The sequence below is a fragment of the Giraffa tippelskirchi genome, chromosome 2 (genome assembly GCF_054371585.1).
Source record: "Giraffa tippelskirchi isolate mGirTip1 chromosome 2, T2T-mGirTip1v1.2.pri, whole genome shotgun sequence".
NCBI classification, from domain to species: Eukaryota; Metazoa; Chordata; class Mammalia; order Artiodactyla; family Giraffidae; genus Giraffa; species Giraffa tippelskirchi.
Genome location: NC_137276.1, coordinates 131386080 through 131406225, shown reverse-complemented (window position 1 = coordinate 131406225; position 20146 = coordinate 131386080). Strand labels below are relative to the sequence as shown.

At 36.8% G+C, this 20146-nt stretch overlaps 2 protein-coding genes across 3 annotated transcripts in view; both read right to left on the bottom strand.

Annotated features, from left to right (window-relative positions):
• The window catches only part of NMD3 (NMD3 ribosome export adaptor), a 288544-nt gene that overhangs the window by 19328 nt on the left and 249070 nt on the right, over nucleotides 1–20146 (bottom strand). Inside the window, exons 21-22 of the transcript XR_014076997.1 lie at nucleotides 8119–8275; nucleotides 381–429 (exon numbers count right to left, since the gene is read on the bottom strand). The gene's annotated coding sequence lies outside the window, so the exon portion shown is untranslated. The remainder of the gene's footprint in view (nucleotides 1–380; nucleotides 430–8118; nucleotides 8276–20146) is intronic.
• OTOL1 (otolin 1) overlaps nucleotides 1–20146 on the bottom strand; it is a 96428-nt gene that overhangs the window by 32766 nt on the left and 43516 nt on the right. The window lies entirely within an intron of this gene.

The following is a 20146-nucleotide window of genomic DNA, read 5'->3' as shown; positions in this document are numbered from 1 at the left end:
GTTGCTTCCTGACCTGCATACAGGTTTCTCAAGAGGCAGGTCAGATGGTCTGGTATTCCCATCTCTTTCAGAATTTTCCACAGTTTATTGTGACCATACAGTCAAAGGCTTTGGCATAGTCAATAAAGGAGAAATAGATATTTTTCTGGAACTCTCTTGCTTTTTAGATGATCCAATGGATGTTGGCAATTTGATCTCTGGTTCCTCTGCCTTTTCTAAAACCAGCTTGAACATCTGGAAGTTCACGGTTCACATATTGCTGAAGCCTGGCTTGGAGAATTTTGAGCATTACTTTACTAGCGTGTGAGATGAGTGCAATTGTGCGGTAGTTTGAGCATTCTTTGGCATTGCCTTTCTTTGGGATTGGAATGAAAACTGACCTTTTCCCATCCTGTGTCCACTGCTGAGTTTTCCAGATTTGCTGGCATGCTGTAAATATTAACATATTAATCACTGTATTTAATTATTAATTTACTAGTAAGTAAAACCTTATGAGGAAGTACTGTTATCCCCATTTTATAGATGAGAAAACTGAGTACAGAGAAGTTAAGAAATTTGCCCAATAGAACCAGCCAGGGAGAAGTAGATCCAGCATTCAAAGCAATCTCTGTGTGGTGCCAAAGCCCAGCTCATAAGCCTGTTTTATACTATTTTCCATTTCTAGTCTACATGTACCTATGAATTTTATCCTTCCTCTTTTATTTACATTTATGCAGGATTTTATTTTTGAGGGCTTCCCTGGTGGCTCAGTGGTAAAGAATCCACCTGCCAAGCAGGAGACATGGGTTTTATCCCTGGATAAGGAAGATCTCCTGGAGAAGAAACCTGCTCTAGTATTCTTGCTTGAAAAATCCCATAGACAGAAGAGAATGTCCATGGGGTCACAAAAGAGTCAGACATGACTGACTGAGTGAGTAAACAAAATAATTACTGTTGAAGTACAACAAGCAACCTTGATCATGAAGTTTAAAGGAACATGGACCATAGAAATCTTCATCAGTTCATTTAAAAGTGTTCAGTGGGCATCATGCATTATGCTGACTCACATTAGGAATCCATGCCAGCCTATAATTCTTCACCCTCTCTGGCATGCTGGCACTGGATGGATTTATGTACCACTAAACTCAGATAGCTTAAAATATCTCATTGCCTAAGCCCTCAATGGTGCTGATAAAATATATGTAGCTGCATTTATAAATCATTATGTTTACTCACATTTAAAAAAATTGAAAATAATGTTTTCCAAGTAGTTGTTTAACAATTTCAACTTACTATGGACTGGCTGTGATTGCTTTCTATGTACCAAATCCTTATAATACCCTTATCACCTCTTATGTAGTTACTATGAAATGAATTATGCTTCTCCCCTGCCAAATTCATAATTGAAGCTCTACCTCTCAGTGTGATACTATCTGGAGTTGGGACCTTTGGGAGGTATTAATAATTAAGTTGAGATGAGATCATGAGGATGGGGCCCTCAGGATGGGACTGGTGTTCATATGAGAAGAAATATCAGAGAGCTTACTCTCTCTTCGCCCTGGGAAGACACAACAAGAAGGCAGCTGTCGGCAAATCAGGAAAAGAGCTCCCATCAGAACTCTGCCACCCTCTGGCACCCTATTCTCAGATTTTCAACCTCCAGAACTGGAAGAAAATTAATTTCTGTTGTTTAAGCTACCTAGTCCATGATATTTTGTAATGGCAGCCCAAACTGACCAAGACAATAGTATTATAGTACTAGATAATAGTATAAGATTACTTTATTTGGGTCATTTTTTATGCAATTTTTAAAGATAAAATTAGGCTTCCCAGTGGCTCAGTGGTAAAGAATCTACTTGCCAAAGCAGGAGACACCAGAGACATGAGTTCCATCCCTGGGTTGGGAGGATCCTTCAGAGGAGAAAATGGTAACCCACTCCAGTATTCTTGCCTGGAGAATTTCCCAGACAGAGGAGTCTGGCAGGCTATGGTCCATAGGGTCACAAAAAATCAGACACAACTAAGTAAGTGAGCATGCACAACATAAAATTATTAGGATTTTTAATCATTTATAACCTAGTTTAAATTTAGTTGACTGTAAGAATGTCCCTATTCTTAGAGCTCTAAGTTAAAGTATTTAGCTTTAGCAAAGCATCATGATGCCTACAACTTATTTTCAATGGTTCCCAAAAACGTATCGTGAGAAAGATAAAAACAAAAATGATAAAATGTTAACAACTGTTAAGTCTAAGTGAAGAGCTCACAGGTGCTCATTCTGCCCTTCTTTCGTTTTTCTGTAGGTTTCAAACTTTGAAAAATAAAAGGTTGAAAGTATGCTAGATTCAGCTATGATATAGTCATACAACAAACATCTCTAAAATCTCAGTGGCTTTATGACAAAAACATTACTTTATTTCTCATTCACAGGTTTACAAGTGGGCGAGGCAGCTCAGCTTCAAGTTGTGAAAAAAGTGAAAGTAACTGTCGTGTCGATTCTTTGCTACCCCTTGGAATGTAGCCCACCAGATTCCCCTGTCCATGGGATTCTCTAGGCAAGAATAGTGGAGCGGGGTGCCATTTCCTACTCCAGGGTATCTTCCCAACCCAGGGACTGAACCCAGGTCTCTTGTGTCTCCTGTATTGACAGGCAGATTCTTTACCACTTGTGCCACCTGGGAAGCCCCATATATAGATACACATAAAACCAAGTGACTTCATAAAATGGTTTAAGTTCCTCTTCGGGGTACATTTGTACTCAAAATAATTTATTAGAAGGAAAACAATGAAGGCCTAGAATAAAGCTCCTTTTATAAAACAGCTACATCACCAAACAGATTATATTCCTGACCCTGACCTGAAGGAGCTTGTCAGCTTTCTTTCTTTCCAAGTAAATCTGCCCTGTTGGGCTTCAGTCCAGAAAGTCTTTCTGCTTTAGTTCACTGTATCTCTCTCTGACCTTTGCTTCTCAGATGTGTATCTCATGTAACAGGTCTGTACACTTGATCTTGACTCTTTTCAGTGAACACAAAAGAGAAAGGAATTCAAGGAGAAAGTTTCCTTTAGTAAGTGGACAGCTGAAAATCTTCAGATTTCAGAGCCTTTTGTTTTTAATAAAATAATTTTCCCTTAAACTTACCTATTTAAAAATTAAAGTTTCCTCAGTAGCATGGAACTCTGAAACTGCCAGTTTGAAATTAATTTTATACTTTATAAGATTTCAATTGCTATGAAGTTTTATTTCATCCTCCCTCTTATTGAAAATCTCATTGCAAAAATACTCATTCGTTTTCAACTCTGGTAAAATTATAAACTTTAGAGTGAAAAATTTAAATGGTAGAGAGCTTCCTTCTATTTTGTAATTTAATGTATAAATAAAGCCAAATTTTAACAGCTAGACATTTCACTATACTTGTTAATCATTCAAATTGACTACCAGAAAAAAGAAAGATTATCTTTTTGGTTGCTTCAAACCTTTTTCTAAAGCCATTTAGCTTCTATCTCATTGATTCAAGCAATAAGAGACCTAATGTTCCTTGAACAACTTATATTTGAAAATGCTTTTGCTTCCTGAAAATATTCAAGTTTTATAACATTGGGATTTTTTTCAATAAAGTGGAGTTCAAAAATATAGGCAAATCTCTCACCAGGGACTTTTGAAATATTGCAATATACCAGCAATTCAATTAAAACACTAAAAATAGTTTCTTTTATAGCATACATTTTCTTAAGATCTGACATCTATAATTTCCCTCCATAAAATCAATTAATTTTTGCTAATATGCATCCATCATGAATATACGTTTATGTCTAAGTGTTTGTTTTAAATACATGGTAAGGTGCCAATTAAAATGAAAATATTTTTCAGTTATTTTAATTCTACCAGGGCAGTGACTGTGTGCATATGGAAACAGTCCTGGTTACCCACAACACAACCCCAACAATATACTGATGAATCAAAAATGAAATGTGTATTACCTGATTTTCTCCAACTTCCAAGTCACCTAAAAGTAGTTGCTCATATTTTACTTACTTTCATATCTATGTCCTATGACCCTCCCCTAAGTTTTTCTAAGATTCCTCATGGGTGTCTTGCCATGTGGCCCTGTGGGCCCTACATGGCCCACTGTGCCCCATCCTCAAGTCTCTAAGGACCCCATCTCTGCTCACTCTACAGCCATGGAGGTGACGGTGCATTGTGAGGTGGGGGAGATACTGTTCCCTGCTGTGTACACCCACTTGGATGTCTGCTTATTTTCTTGATGTCTTAGAGAGATTTAAGTGTAAAACATTTTCTGTTTCTCTTTCCTGCTCCATGCAGAACTCAACAGGAGCTCAAAGAGAGCTAGCCTGGGGGATAAATATAAATACATAGACAGGTTGCATCAGAATTCTCCTTTCTCAGTGGCAAATTTTTTTAACTGAAGTATAGTTAATTTACAATGTTGTACTAGTTTCAAGCGTACAGCAAAGTGACTCAGTCACGTGTGTGTGTGTGTGTGTGTGTATGTATTCCCGGGTGGTGCTAGTGGTAAAGAACCTGCCTGCCAATGCAGGAGACACAAGAGATATGGGTTTGATCCCTGGGTTGGCAAGATCCCCTGGAGGAGGAAATGGCAACCCATTCCAGTATTCTTGCCTGAAGAATCTCAAGGACAAAGGAGCCTGGCAGGCTATAGTCCACAGGGTCACAAAGAGTCGGACACAACTAAAGCGACTTAGCACACACACACACACACACATTATATATATATATATATATATATATATATATATATATATATATACACACACGTATATATGTGTTCTTTTTCAGCTTTTTTCCATCATGGGTTATTATAGTATATTGAGGATAGTTCTCTACTGTGCTATACAGTAGGTTCTTGTTGTTTACCTATTTTATACATAGTAGTGTATATATGTTAATCCAAAACTCTTTATTTCTCTCTTCCCCTACCCTGCTATCCCCTTCAGTAACCATAACTTTCTATGTCTGTGAGTCTATTTCTGTTTTGTAAATAAGTCCATTTGTATTATTTTGTTAGATTAAGTAATATATGATACTTGTCTTTCTCTGTCTGACTTATTTTATTAGTATGATAATCTCTAGGTCCATCCATGTTGCTGCAAATGGCAATCTTTCATTCTTTCTATGACTGACTAATATTCCATTGTATATATATGTAGCATATCTTATCCATTCATCTATTAATGGACAGTCAGGTTGCTTCCATGTCAGGTATTGTAAATAGTGCTGCTATGAACATTGAGGTGCATGTAACTTTTTGAATTAGAGTTTTCTCTGGATATATGGTCAGTGGCAACTTTTATCTCAAGAACGAATTCCTCCCCCAAGAGAGTTCTTAGTCCTTGCTTTTAGGGAAATTAAATGGAAGTAGTCTTGTTCAAGCTTCAGAGACAAGAAAGCAAAGCAGGCCTCTGACCTTGCTTCTGACCTGCCTGGACACTGCCCTAACAACTCATCTGCTCCTGAGGGCACCTCTTGTTACCAGGAAGCTGTGGGGTACTACAGATAAGATAGGGAGCAGGTCTTGGAACTCTCAAGCCCTTGGAGGAGGTCTGGCCAACTACACCCAGGACTTAACAAAGTCCTATGACTCACAAGATAAAACAAACAGCATTGTAAAACAAACAACAAAAAGATTAAGGTAAAACCAGAGCCGCTATTTGCTCATAAACCAATGATGATATCAGTTTGTGGCCAGGAATTATAAACTGGAACCCCCAAAATTGTAATTTGAAGTCTCACCCAAAGAGCAGATGTGCTGCCCAGGAAATTTTCCCAACTGGGACTCCAGATTGCTGTTACATGGGACTTCCCAGTGCTGTTTGAAGTCTGGATGTTAGCTCACCCCAATTAGGTGATGTATGTACTGTTCTATTTCTCTTTCCTTTTAATGATTGCTTATTTAAAATAATATCAATAATTTTCTATTAGATATTGATTTTCTTTTAATGATTATATATTGAAAGTAAGTTAGATAATTCTCCATAAAATATTGGAATTGTTTATCTGAGTATAATGAGTGATTTCTTTAGTTAACAAATCCCTCAAACCTGAAATGAAAGTTAAAACTTTTGGCAAAATACTTAGACACATCAACTTTCCTTTCCTTAATGCTAACACAGCATTTTCCACACAACCCCAGAAATATCTGGATCCCGCTTTAAATTTAAAAGCCCTGGCCCAGGTGATTATCTGCATCTAAAATAATGTGTATCTATCACAAAAACATTTTTAAAACTATTTCTATTTGCATGTTAAAATAAGAATACTCAACTCTCATAGCTTAATTTTGGGGGTACAAGCTGTAGTGGACACGCAGGCTTTCTGACAAGTCTCTCTTTTTTTCTTGTAAATTTTTAAGCTTAAGAGTCCTGCATCTTCAAGGTAGAAACCAGAAAACTCAGACATATGACTTACACTCTACCAAAAAATTACTCAATGAAGCTTCAGTTTAGAAGTGAGCAACTTGAGGAAGGAAGTTCTGAACACAAACGAACACATTGGTAAGGCTTACAGCAGAGCTGACTGGATTTCTCAGAGACTTAACCTATGCAGGGATCTAAGGCAAAGTGGGACAGAAACAGTCTTTCCTTGCTATTTGCCTTTGTTAGCAGGATTCCAAAGCAATCCTGGGATTGGCCTCAATATTTTTTGAAATTTTCACTGAAACTGCTCTTCCTATATTTCTCACAGCCTTTCTGAATTACTTGGGACTCAAATATGAATTCAATAGCAACTACATTCAGTGCAGAGTATGTCCTAAGTTTTGTTCACTGAGTGTTTTCAGCAAAATTGTCTCATACTTTCCCAAATAAAATTCTTCAAGCCTCCTACAAATAGGTGTCTGGTGGACCTAATCCTCAGTTTCACTTTGGGCAAATCCCACTTAGACCCAAGCTAGAGTTCCTACTTTATCAATACTGTTAATGATTAAACTACCAAAGATTGAGCAGATAACCAACAAAGACCTACTGTATAGGACAGGGATTTCTGCTCAATATTTTATAATAATCTAAATGGGAAACCAGAGAAGGCAACGGCACCCCACTCCAATACTCTTGCCTGGAAAATCCCATGGATGGAGGAGCCTGGTAGGCTGCAGTCCATGGGGTGGCTGAGAGTCAGACACGACTGAGCGACTTCACTTTCACTTTTCACTTTCATGCATTGGAGAAAGAAACGGCAACCCACTCCAGTGTTCTTGCCTGGAGAATCCCAGGGACGGAGGAGCCTGGTGGGCTTCCGTCTATGGGGTCGCACAGAGTCAGCCACGACTGAAGCGACTTAGCAGCAGCAGCAGCAAATGGGAAACAAGTTTGAAAAATAATTGATATATTTATATGTATAACTGAATAATCTTGCTATACACCTGAAAGTAACACAACATTGTAAATCAACTATAGTCCAACCTAAAATATAAAGTAAAAAATGTCTATTTTGTCTAAAAATAAAATAAAAAATAAATATTGAACATATTTAAACATGTTTTAAGTAAATAATCAAATCAAAATTTTTCATTTCAGCATTTTAGAGTAACAAGGAAGGTCTTTTCACTACTGGTAGAGTTCCTGTTCTACAATTGCAAGAGGCCCCATCTTTAACCCAGGAGTCTATTCCTGAGATATTCCTAAGGCCCTCCTGGGATTGTTTACTTAAAGAGTTTATTCCCAGTTATGACTATCTGAGCTCCTCAGACAGTCCAGCAGCCCCTGCAGCTTCTGCCAGTGGCAGTGGGGCCACCCAGAAAAATGCCCACTTTGCTACTCTTACTGTAGTTCTCCTGCTGGTGTTGGGCTGGAGACGGTCAAGCATGAGCCACACTTTGCAGCCAAAACAACCTCTCTCACAATTGCTACAAGCCTGACCAGAATTCACCCTCTAGACTTCCCAGAAGCACAACTAAAAAGCAAGCTCTATGCTCCTGAAGAGACCATCTCAAATTCAGAGTTATTCAATCCTTAACAAACCCAAATAGAGGGCACTAATAGTCCCGACTGAATATCTTTTAAGAAAACTATTTCTGTTCCTTCTTTTAGAAGTAAAATACGTACATCTAATTGACATTACCAAACAGAACACAATGCATGCATTCTCAGATTGAGGAAACCTCATACCTCTACTGCAGAGCAATGGGTGTTTTTTTTTCTTCCTTACAAATCTGAAATGAAAGAGCCTATTTTGAAGAATTTCCTTAACCAAAGTTGTGTTCCAAAAAAACGTCTTTTTTTGGTAAAGACGTTTTTATCTCCATAAACCAAATTGCCAGCCAACCTGGAAAAAAAATAGCTTCCTCAGTAACTCTTTTAAATGGTAAAGTACCTGCTGTGTAAAAGCAGTTGTTGTTTTTTTTTTTTAATCTAAAAACAATTTATACTTTCTTACCTAAAAAATCATTTTAAAAGCTTTTCAAATTAAATTTTACACATTTTAAAACTAAGTACTACCTGAAGATGGTACAAAATTCAAAGCATACAAAGTAGATCTCTCTCCCACCTTAATTCACCCTTTCAGAAACAATCACTCTTAGCAATATATATCTTTTATTCTTTTCCAGAGGCTGCAGAGGAATTGATGCCTGTATAATGGCATAACTTTCTTTGGGAGTTTACTGAGTCAAATCCTTAATTTTTAACTTTCCATGTGTAATGATTCTATTGTGTTCCAATTTCTGTATTTTCTTCGAGTCCCTATAAATTTTTTGATGTTACCATCAGGTATCTGGTAGCTATTTTGCCCTTAATAATAGCTCCAGTTCTGCAAGGTGGGGAAGTTATATTTTGGTTAGATTTTGCTTACTTATTTGTTTTCCTTATCCAATACAGCTGGTTACTTATCCCATTTCTTTAAAGCTTTCCTGAGATTATGCCCTTTAGTGCAAAAAGTATGTATAGTGTCAAGAACTGTGAAGGGCCTGAGATTTTAACCTACTTGTAAATTAATACTTAGTCTCTCACAGTCTGTGAATGTTGTAGAAGACATGAGACTCCTAGGCCAGAGGCAAAGGACCGTCTACTGCTCAGAGTGATAGCAACAGCCAGAGTATCATCATTTGTGCCAGTTCCCCAAGCCTCAATTCCTGCAATGTGATATCCAGAAGATGAAATGATACCTACATGTGAAGTACAGTGCATTACCAGGGCAATAGCCTCAGCATAAGGATACCAAGTCTTTTATAATTAGAAGTAAACGTGTGTCACTTTTGAGCCAAAAAGGGACATCTTTATTATACTGGACAGTAAGCAAACCTGTCTATTGCTCTGGAGGAATCTCTATTTTCCAAAGCTATTTACTACATAAAAGATCATTCATAACAAAGGTAGTCAGTTCCTCTGCTCACAAGATGTGCAGAGATGTGAGAGATCATGCAGAATTATCTCCAAATATACAGTGCCTACAATCTGCTAGACACTGGTAGGAATTTCAATCCATTCATTCATCAAGCTTTTATTGAGCACATCCTATGCTCCAGACACCATTAAAGGAAATAATGCACATGAAGGAATTTTTTTTAACTGTGGAGAGACAAGCATTAGCCATTTTTCCTACCACCTTAGCTGATTTATCTTCCTAGTGTTTGCCAGTAGTAAGTATTATGTCTGTTGCTGTTGCTGGTTGTCTTCCAGTGCCTGTGTTGGTCTTTTACTTCAACTGGGATTCAGTCTGACAACTGGGATTCAATTCTGTGTTGGTCTTTTACTTCAACAACTGGGATTCAGTCCAACAACTGGGATTCAATGTCCGACTCTTCACTCCTATTTCATGTATACAGCTTAATGAAATTAGAGGTAAGCACACAACCATGAAACCATCACCATGATCTGTGCAATAAACATATTCATCTATATATCACTTTTAAAAACACATCTATCACCTATAAAAGTTTCCTCTCACCCTCTTTGTGTGTGTGTGTGATAAGAACACTTAATATAAGATCTATTCTTTCAGAAAATTTTTAAGTACTGTTTACAGGACCACAGTCCATGGGGTTGAGAAGAGTCAGACATGACTTCGTGACTGAACAGCAACACCACCACGGTTTACAATATGAAGAATATGAAATAGTCAAACTCATAGAAGCAGAGAATAGATTGGTGGTTGCCAGGATCTGGAAGGTGGGGAAAACAAGAGGTATGTGTGAAAAAATACAAAGTTTCAGTTATGCAAGTTGAAAAAATCCTCAAGATCTACACAGTGGCTATAGATAACAAGGCAGTATTGGACACTATCTCTCTGTTTGTTTATGTCTCCTTTAAATTTTCTCAATAATGTTTTGCACACTTACTGGGAAAGATTGAAGGCAGGAGGAGAAGGGGATGACAGAGGATGAGATGGTTGGATGGCATCACTAACTCAATGGACATGAATTTGAGCAAGCTCCAGGAGTTGCTGATGGACAAGGAAGCCTGGCGTGCTACAGTCCATGGGGTCGCAAAGAGTCAGACACAGCTGAGCAACTGAATTGAACTGAACTGGGGTTTCCTACGTGGAATGTCATGTTTTCTGTGAGTAAATACAGTTTTACTTTTTTTCCCCAGCCTGTATGACTTTAATTTTACTTGCTTTTTTGTGCTGGCTTATTATAATGCCAAACAGAATTAAAGAGAGTAAATACTCTTGTCTTGTTGCCAGTATTAAAGGGAAATCATTCAGTCTTTCATCACTACATATAATGTTGGCTGTAAATTTTTCATAAATGCTCTTTATCAGGTTGGGGAAATTTTCTGTATTTCTACTTTTACCAGGAGGCAATGTTAAATTTTTGTCAAATGCCATTTCTGTATTTTATTTTTTTAAAAATCATGTGTGTTTCTTTTTTCAGTCTGTTAACATTAAAATTATATGATTAATTTTTTAAAATGTTAAACCAACTTTGCATTCCTGGGGTAAACACCATTTGGTCATAATATATTATCCTTTTATCATATTGCTGGATTCAAATTGTTAATTCTTAAATGAATTTTTCCATTCATGTTGTGAGAGATACTAGTCTCTAGTTTTCTTGGCATTTCTTTGTCTAGTTTTGGTATTAATATTATTCTGTAGTCATGAGTTGGAAACTTTTCTCTCCTCTTCTATTTTTTGGAAAAAAAAATGTGCAAAATCAGTATTTCTTCCTCAAATATGTGGTAGCATTCACCATGAAATATTATGGGCCTGGCATTTTCTTTGTGGGAAGATTTTTTAACTACAAATTCAATTTACTTAGTAGATATAGGGCTACTCAGGTCATCTATTTCTTTTTATTTGAGCTTTAGCAGTTTGTATCTTTCAAGGAATTTGTTTATCAAAGTTACTGAATTAATTAGCATAAAGTTGTTTATAATATATATAATATATTCATAATAAATATTCTTTTTAACTTTTTAATATATGTAGGATTTGCTCTAGGATTATAGTATACATATATATGTATTTAAGTTATTACAGTCTATGATCAACTAATGTTATATCACTACACATATAGCTTTCCATCTCTCTCTACTCATTCTGAGACTCCAACAGCATGTATATGAGGATACATGAAGGTTTCCCATGGTATACTGATGCTCCATCCTGTCTTCTTTTTCCTATTTCATATAAGATAGTTTCCACTATTATGTCTTCAAATTCACTAAACTTTCCTCCTATAGTGTCTAATAACCTATTAACTTCATTCAGTATATTTTTGCCTAAAACCTCATATGTTTCATCTCTACATATTCAGTTGCAGTGTTATCTATCCTTCCATTTCACTCGTCATCATGCTCATGTTTTTCTTTACCTTTTTCAACAGACAGCGTATATAATAGCTCATTTACTGTCCTTTCCTACTAATTCTTTTATCAATGTCATTTTTGTTTCTATTAATAGACTTTTGTCTTCACTATGGATCATATCTTACTGCATCTTTGAATGTCTGGCATTCTGATTTTTACAATGTTGGATACTGGATGATTTGTATTCCTTCAAATAATTATGGACATTGTTCAGGGATGCATAAATTTTCTTGGAAATAGACACTAGTTTTTTCCCTTTAAATATTTTTAGGCTGTTTTAGGATGTGGTTAATTTACTTGGAAATGGATACTTTTGAGATTTGCTTTTAACCTTTATTAGGCAGATTTAGAACAGCCTTTAGTCGAGGAAAGTGTTCAGTAAACGTTTTTTTGGTAAGGGATCAGATAGTTACTAATTAGGATTTATGGAACATATGTAATCTGTTGTATACTCTTTGTTTACTTTCAATAACTCTTTAAAATAGTAAAAACCATTCCCAGCTTGTGAATTATACAAAAAAGACCAGATCTGACCTGCATGTTATAGTTGTCCACCCTTTATCCAGAGCTATTTGACTCTCTTATCAATCCCTGGGAATAAAGAAGGTTTCCACTCTGGCTGGTATAAACACAAGCTATTCCTGGAACTGTGTGACCCCCATGGACTATTCTGTCTGAAACTCTGTAAAAACATTTGAGTCAGGTTTTCAGTGCTCTCTAGCTGTGCAGCTCTTTCCTCTCTAGTACTCCACTCTTTCCATTGTAAGTGGCTTGGCCTCCATGAACTCTGCACTCTGTCTCTCCATCAAAGGGAGTCTGCCAGGTTCTCTATGGGCTCCTCCACCCTGCACGGAAGCCTAGAAACTCTCTTTAGCCTGTAGCTTGAACAATCATAGGGTTTACCTTATTTGTTCCCTTCTCTCAGAGATCATTCTCATATACTATCTGTTGTCCAATATCTGAAAACCACTGTTTCATACATTTTGTCTGGTTATTTAGCTATTTAAGATAAATTCTGTACCTGCTAATCCATCCTGGACATAAATACTGGTCAAGAATACAATTTTATTTTTTGGGCTGTGCTGCACAGCTTTCAAAATCTTAGTTCCCTAACCAGGGATTCAACCTAAGACCCTAGCAGTGGAAGTACAGAGTTGAAATCACTGGACTGCCAAGGAATTCCCAAGAATACAATTTTTAAGTATTTGCTTATATAAAATTAAATATTGATTTAAGCTCAAGTGAAAGCATCTCCGTTTACTCTGATAGCTCAGATGGTAAAGAATCTGCCTTCAGTGCAGGAGACCCAGATTCGATCCATGGGTCAGGAAGATCCCTTGAAGAAGGGAATGGCAACCTACTCCAGTATTCTTGCCTGGAGAATTCCATGGACAGAGGAGCCTGGCAAGCTACAGTCCATAGAGTCACAAAGAGTTGGACATGAGTGAACAACTAACACTTTCACTTTTATGTAAATCAAATTATATTACATGAAAAAATATTTTCTTAGGACAACTTTTTTGGAAAAGAAATTTCATATTTAAGTATAAATAAGGAAATGTCTATTATTAATGAAATGATAAAATTTTATTTAATTTTAATATTTCCTGAAAATGAGAAAGTTGTTAATTATCATTAGCTGAAAAGAAGATCCTATAAGACTGGATGAAGCACAAGCTGGAATCAAGATTTCTGGGAGAAATGTCAATAACCTCAAATATGCAGATGACACCACCCTTATGGCAGAAAGCGAAGAAGAACTAAAGAGCCTCTTGATGAAAGTGAAAGAGGAGAGTGAAAAAGTTGGCTTAAAACTCAACATTCAGAAAACCAAGATCATGGCATCCAGTCCCATCACTTCATGGCAAATAGATGGGGAAACAATGGAAACAGTGAGAGACTTATTTTGGGGGGCTCCAAAATCACTGCAGATGGTGACTGCAGCCATAATATTAAAAGACGCTTGCTCCTTGGAAGAAAAGCTATAACCAACCTAGACAGCATATTAAAAAGCAGAGACATTACTTTACCAACAAAAGTCTGTCTAGTCAAAGCTATGGTTTTTCCAGTAGTCATATATGGATGTGAGAGTCAGGCCATAAAGAAAGCTGAGCACTGAAGAATTGATGCTTTTGAACTGTGGTGTTGGAGGAGACTCTTGAGAGTCCCTTGGTCAGCAAGGAGATCCAACCAGTCCATCCTAAAGGAAACCAGTCCTGAATATTCATTGGAAGGACTGATGCTGAAGCTGAAACTCCAATACTTTGGCCACTTGATGCAAAGAACCAACTCATTGGAAAAGACCCTGATGCTGGGAAAGATTGAAGGAGGGAGGAGAAGGAGACAATAAAGGATGAGATGGTAGGATAGCATCACCGACTCAATAGACATGAGTTTGAGTAGCCTCCGGGAATTGGTGATGGAGAGGGAAGCCTGGCATGCTGAAGTCCATGGGGTCCCAAAGAGTCAGACATGACTGAGCGACTGAACTGAACTGAACTGAACTGATAAGACATTCCTCACCTAGACAATATAACTAGGACATACTCATATTTGTCTAAAATATTTGAAACATGCGACTGACATCTGATTTGGTTAGAAAGTAAGCTTTATATTCAGAACAGCAATAGATATTTTTAAAGTTCTAAACAATTTGGTTTTTAAAAGAAATAAAAGAATTTCACTTACTTATTTAAAAACTAGGGCTGCAATTTTAGTGTTATATATGTAAAGCCTTTAAATACATAAGGCAAATAAATTCAGCTTATATGGGCCTTTTAAGAACCATCAGCTAATTGCTCTGAATACTTCTAATTACTTCTTTCAGACTTTGTTTAGAATGCCAATCACTCCAAATGACATGTACACTATAATTTTAAGTCTTTTTTCTATTTTAAAACTATTTCAATTTGTGATATTGCTTTCCAGCAATTAAGCTAAAACTGTGCCTCACATATTCAACATTAAAACCTAAATTACATGAGCAATAACATCTCATCCATGAATTTCCAAGAAAAAAAAAGTTGTAATTTAATTCATACTTCCTCCACTACCTGAAAAAACAATAATACACCTGAGAAGAGACTTACATTACAAAAAAAAGAAAAATGCCCCTTCTAAGTTGGAATAAATTCACAGAAAACCTACCTTGACTGGAAGATATTAAGTTCATTTTAGTGCAATAATCAAATAATACTAATACATCTTACATACCAATGAAGCATATCTTTTTTAAATAAATTAACTTATATCATGCTAGACCCTCTGGAAAGCAAGGAAGTATAATATCATGTTTCCTGCCTTCATGGAACTGACAATGTGGTTGTAGGACAGAGGCATATAAACACAGGATATTAAATAATAACATAAAGGACATAAGAAATTCATGATTTACTTTTTAAAAATGATGTCAATTACTGAAACCCTGCCAAGTCAGCAATTTTATATGTATTACGTACAAGCCTTTCAAAAATCTTTTAAGATGACCATGTTAAACTGAATTCTTTGGTTGCAAATAAATTTCTCTCCAATCTACAGCCAGACATCCTGGAGTGTAAAGTCTAGTGGGTCTTTGGAAGTATCATTACAAAAAAAGCTAGTGGAGGTGATAGAATTGCAGCTGAACTATTTCAAATTCTAAATGATGATGCTGTTAAAGTGCTGCACTCTATATGCCAGCAAATTTGGAAAACTCAGCAGTGGCCACAGGACTAGAAAAGGTCAGATTTCATTCCAATTCCAAAGAAAGGCAATGTCAAAGAATCTTCAAACTACCATACAACTGCACTCATTTCACATGCTAACAAGGTAATGCTCAAAATCTTCAAGCTAAGCTTCAACAGCACGTGAACTGAGAACTTCCAGATTTATAAACTGGATTTAGAAAAGGCAGAGGAACCAGAGATCAAATTGCCAACATCCATTGAATCATAGAAAAAGCAAGGGAATTTCAGAAAAGCCTCTACTTCTGCTTCATTGACTATGCTAAAGTCTTTGACTGTGTGGATCACAACAAACTGTGGAAAATTCTTAAAGAGATGGGAATACCAGACCACCTTACCTGTCTCTTGAGAAACCTGTATTCAAGACAAGAAGCAACAGTTAGAACTTGACATGGAACAATGGACCGGTTCAAAATTGAGAAAGGAGTATATCAAGGCTGTACATTGTCACCCTGCTTATTTAACTTACATGCAGAGTACATCATACAAAATGCCAGGCTGGAAGCCTCAAAAGCTGGAATCAAGATTGCTGAGAGAAATATTAACAACTTCAGATATGCAAATGATGCCACCCTAATGGCAGAAAGTGAAGAGAAACTAAAGAGCCTCTGGATGAGGGTAAAAGATGAGAGTAAAAAAACTGGCTTAAAACTCAACATTCAAAAAACAAAGATAATGGCATCCAATCCCATCACTTCATGGCAAATAGAAGGGGAAAAAGTGGAAGCAATGACAGATTTTATTTTCTTGGATTCCAAAATCACTGAAGATGGTGACTACAGCCACGAAATTAAAAGATGCTTGTTCCTTTGAAGAAAAGCTATGACAAACCTAGACAGTGTATTAAAAAGCAGAGATTGCCGACAAAGGTCTGTATAGTCAAAGCTCTGGTTTTTCCAGAAGTCATGTACGGATGTGAGAGTAGGACAATAAAGAAGGCTGAGTGCCAAAGAATCGATGCTTTCAAACTGTAGTGCTGGAGAAGATTTGAGAGTCCCTTGGACTGCAAGGAGATCAAACCAGTCAATCCTATATGAAATCAACCCTGAATATTCATTGGCAGGAATGATGCTGAAGCTGAAACTCCCAATACTTTGTCCACCTAATATGAAGAGCCAACTCATTGGAAAAATTCTAATGCTGGGAAAGGCTGAGGGCAGGAGGAGAGGGGAAGACAGAAGATAAGATGGTTGGAGAGCATCACCAACTCAACAGATCTGAGTTTGAGCAAACTCCAGGTAATAGTGAAGGACAGAGAAGCCTAGTATGCTGCAGTTCATGGGGTTGCAAAGATTTGGACACGACTTAGCAATTGAACAACAAAAACAAAAATCTCTCACATGGCTTGCCATTCTCTCTCTCCCTCTGTCTGTCTCTGTCTCTGTCTCTCTCTCACACACATACACTTTTCCTTCTCCTTTCAGATTGGTTTCATTCTAAGGATCAAAGGCTACCCAAACTTGAAACTGACTAGCGTCATCTTGGGGCTTGTATCCTTATACTCTCACAACCAGAGAGAAAATACAGCTTTTCTACACCAGCTCCACTTTGAAAAAATAAGTATTGAGGGAAAAATTCTGACTGATCAGCCTTAGATTAAATGTTCACATCTTGCTTAGATTATTGTAACCATAGGGATGAAGAACTATTATATAATTTGTCCAAACAGAGGGGTCTTTTACCATTTGGAGAAGGAGCAGTACAATAAAGTCACTGGAAGATAAATTGTAAGCTAGTATGCTCTTTCAAATATACCCAGGCTTCCTTTTATTACTCATTTAGGAAACACATAGCATAAGATCAAAAAGAGAGCATTTAAGGAAAAATAGAATGTTAAGCCTTTTTCATGCCATTAACTTTTGGGGGGGGGGGACTCGTTTGTCTCACTTCCCAGGTTTGGCTGATTAAATGTGTTTCTATTCTCCGCCAGGTTTTCTGTAAACTCTCAAACAAGGATTATGGCTTGTGGGCCAAATGTGACCTGCTGCATGCTCTGAACTAGTTTTTACTGGGACAAAGCAATGTCATTTATTTACACATTGTCTATATCTCCTTTCATGCTTCTCAGTAGAGTTAAGAAGTTGTTGCAGAGATTGTATGGTCCACAATGCCTAAAAGAGTTACTGTTCTGACCTTTACAGACATAAATATATAAACCTGCCCTTTATATATTCCTGAACTAGATGCTTGATTATATCCAGATTCAGTTGTTTAGACCAGAATACTTTGTATGTACACACTGTATTTTTTATATCATATTATGAAACACATAGCACTCTTATCATCCTACTTTTAGTGATAAGATGGAATCAACTCAAAAAGTTAAACATAAGTGACCATATGACCCAGCAATTTCAATCCTAGATATATAACAAAAAAACTGAAAACATATGTCCACACAAAGACTTGTACACAAATGCTCTTAGCATTGTTACAATAGCCAAAAGTAGAAAGAACCTAATTTCCATCAACTAATGAATGGATAAACAAAATGTGGTATATCCATGCAATGAAACATTATTCAATCATTTAAAGGAATATAGTGCTGATACATGCTACTACATAAATGACCATAAAAACATTGTGGTAAGTGAAAGAAGCCATATAATATGATTCTGTTTAAATGAAATGTCCAGAATAAGTAAATCCATAGAGAGAGAAGGTAAATTAGTTACTTCCAAAGAATGGTGGGAAGGAGGAATAGGGACTTACTGCTAATAGGTATCAAGTTTCTTTCCGAAGTGTTAACAAGATGTTCTGGAATTAGATAGTAGTGATTTTGCACCACTCTGTAACTATACTCAAAACCACTGACATGTATATTTCAAAGAGTGAATTTTTTCTCTATGTGAATTATTTCTCAATAAAGCTGTTATTTTTCAAAAGGATGAAATCAGAGGGTTCAAGTTATATGAACCTGAGCCCTCTATTATAAGATTCAAATTTCTACCTCATACCCATCAAATTTCTACCTCATACCTTTATCATTTATACATGATTATTGCCCAGAAATGTTATTTCATTAGAAATTGCCAAACAGTGATTTTCTTTTTTTAATTTATTTATTTTTAAACAGTGATTTTCTAATTTTACCATTCTCTTTTCACCTTAGGCTGCACTCTTATAAAGAAGAGTTTTCTTTCTTCAACTCTTCATTTATATAAATAAACAATTCATATAGGTAAGGCAAAGTAGCTTGGTTCTTTTCCTTTGTCAGTTTTCCACAGAAATGACTGGTGCTCTGGCAACCTCCAGTGGTGAATGGTGAGATATTTCCTCTGTTTTACCTTGTTGCCTTTACTAATTCATATATAGATTTAGCTTTGGATTTAAACTTGGATTTAGAGTTAAATTCATTGCAGCCAGTCTTTTTGATACTTAAACGGTCCTGTGCCCTGGGAACTGCTTTCCAATTGGCCACTATGCACTGTTGGCATGATTTCATTAGACTTTTTTTAACAGCTTTATTAAAATATAATTCACATACTATGCAATTCACACATTTAAGGTAACTCCCCATTTCTTCTACCCTGCAACCTATCACCTGCCCTATTCTGCCTTATGACAGAAAGTGAAGAAAAACTAAAGAGCGTCCTGATGAAAGTGAAAGAGGAGAGTGAAAACGTTGACTTAAAGCTCAACATACAGAAAACTAAGATCATGGCATCCAGTCCCATCACTTCATGGCAAATAGATGGGGAAACAGTGACAGACTTTATTTTGGGGGGCTCCAAAATTACTGCAGATGGTGATTGCAGCCATGAAATTAAAAGATGCTTATTCCTTGGAAGGAAAGTTATGACCAACCTAGACAGCATATTAAAAAGCAGAGACATTACTTTGTCAACAAAGGTCTGTCTAGTCAAGGCTATGGTTTTTCCAGTGGTCATGTATGGATGTGAGAGTTGGACTATAAAGAAAGCTGAGCACCGAAGAATTGATGTTTTTGAACTGCGGTGTTGGAGAAGACTCTTGAGAGTCCCTTGGACTGCAAGGAGATCCAACCAGTCCATCCTAAAAGAGATCAGTGCTGGGCGTTCATTGGAAGGACTGATGTTGAAGCTGAAACTCCAATACTTTGGCCACCTGATGCGAAGAGCTGACTCATTTGAAAAAACCCTGATGCTGGGAAAGATTGAGGGCAGGAGGAGAAGGGGGTGACAGAGGATGAGATGGTTGGATGGCATCACTGACTCAATGGGCATGAGTTTGGGTAGGCTCTGGGAGTTGGTGATGGACAGGGAGGCCTGGTATGCTGCAGTTCATGAGGTCACAAAGAGTCGGACACGACTGAGCAACTGAACTGACTGATGCAACTACTAATCTATCTTCTGAATCTATAAATTTTCCTATAAAAGACATTTCATATAAATGAAATCATACAGGATGAAGTATTTTCTGTCTACCTTCTTTCTTTCACTTAGCATGCTTTCAGGATTCATCCCTACTGTAGCATTTATCAGCACTTTATTTCTTTTAACAGCTAGATAATATTCCATCGTACAACTATATCACATTTTGTTTGCTCATTCACTAATTGATGGACAATTCAGTTGTCTCTAATTTTTGGATATGATGAAATAATGCAGCTATGGACATTTGTGTACAAATTTTTGTGTAGACCTGTTTTTAATTTTCTTGGGTGCAGCTCTAGTCCTTCTTTC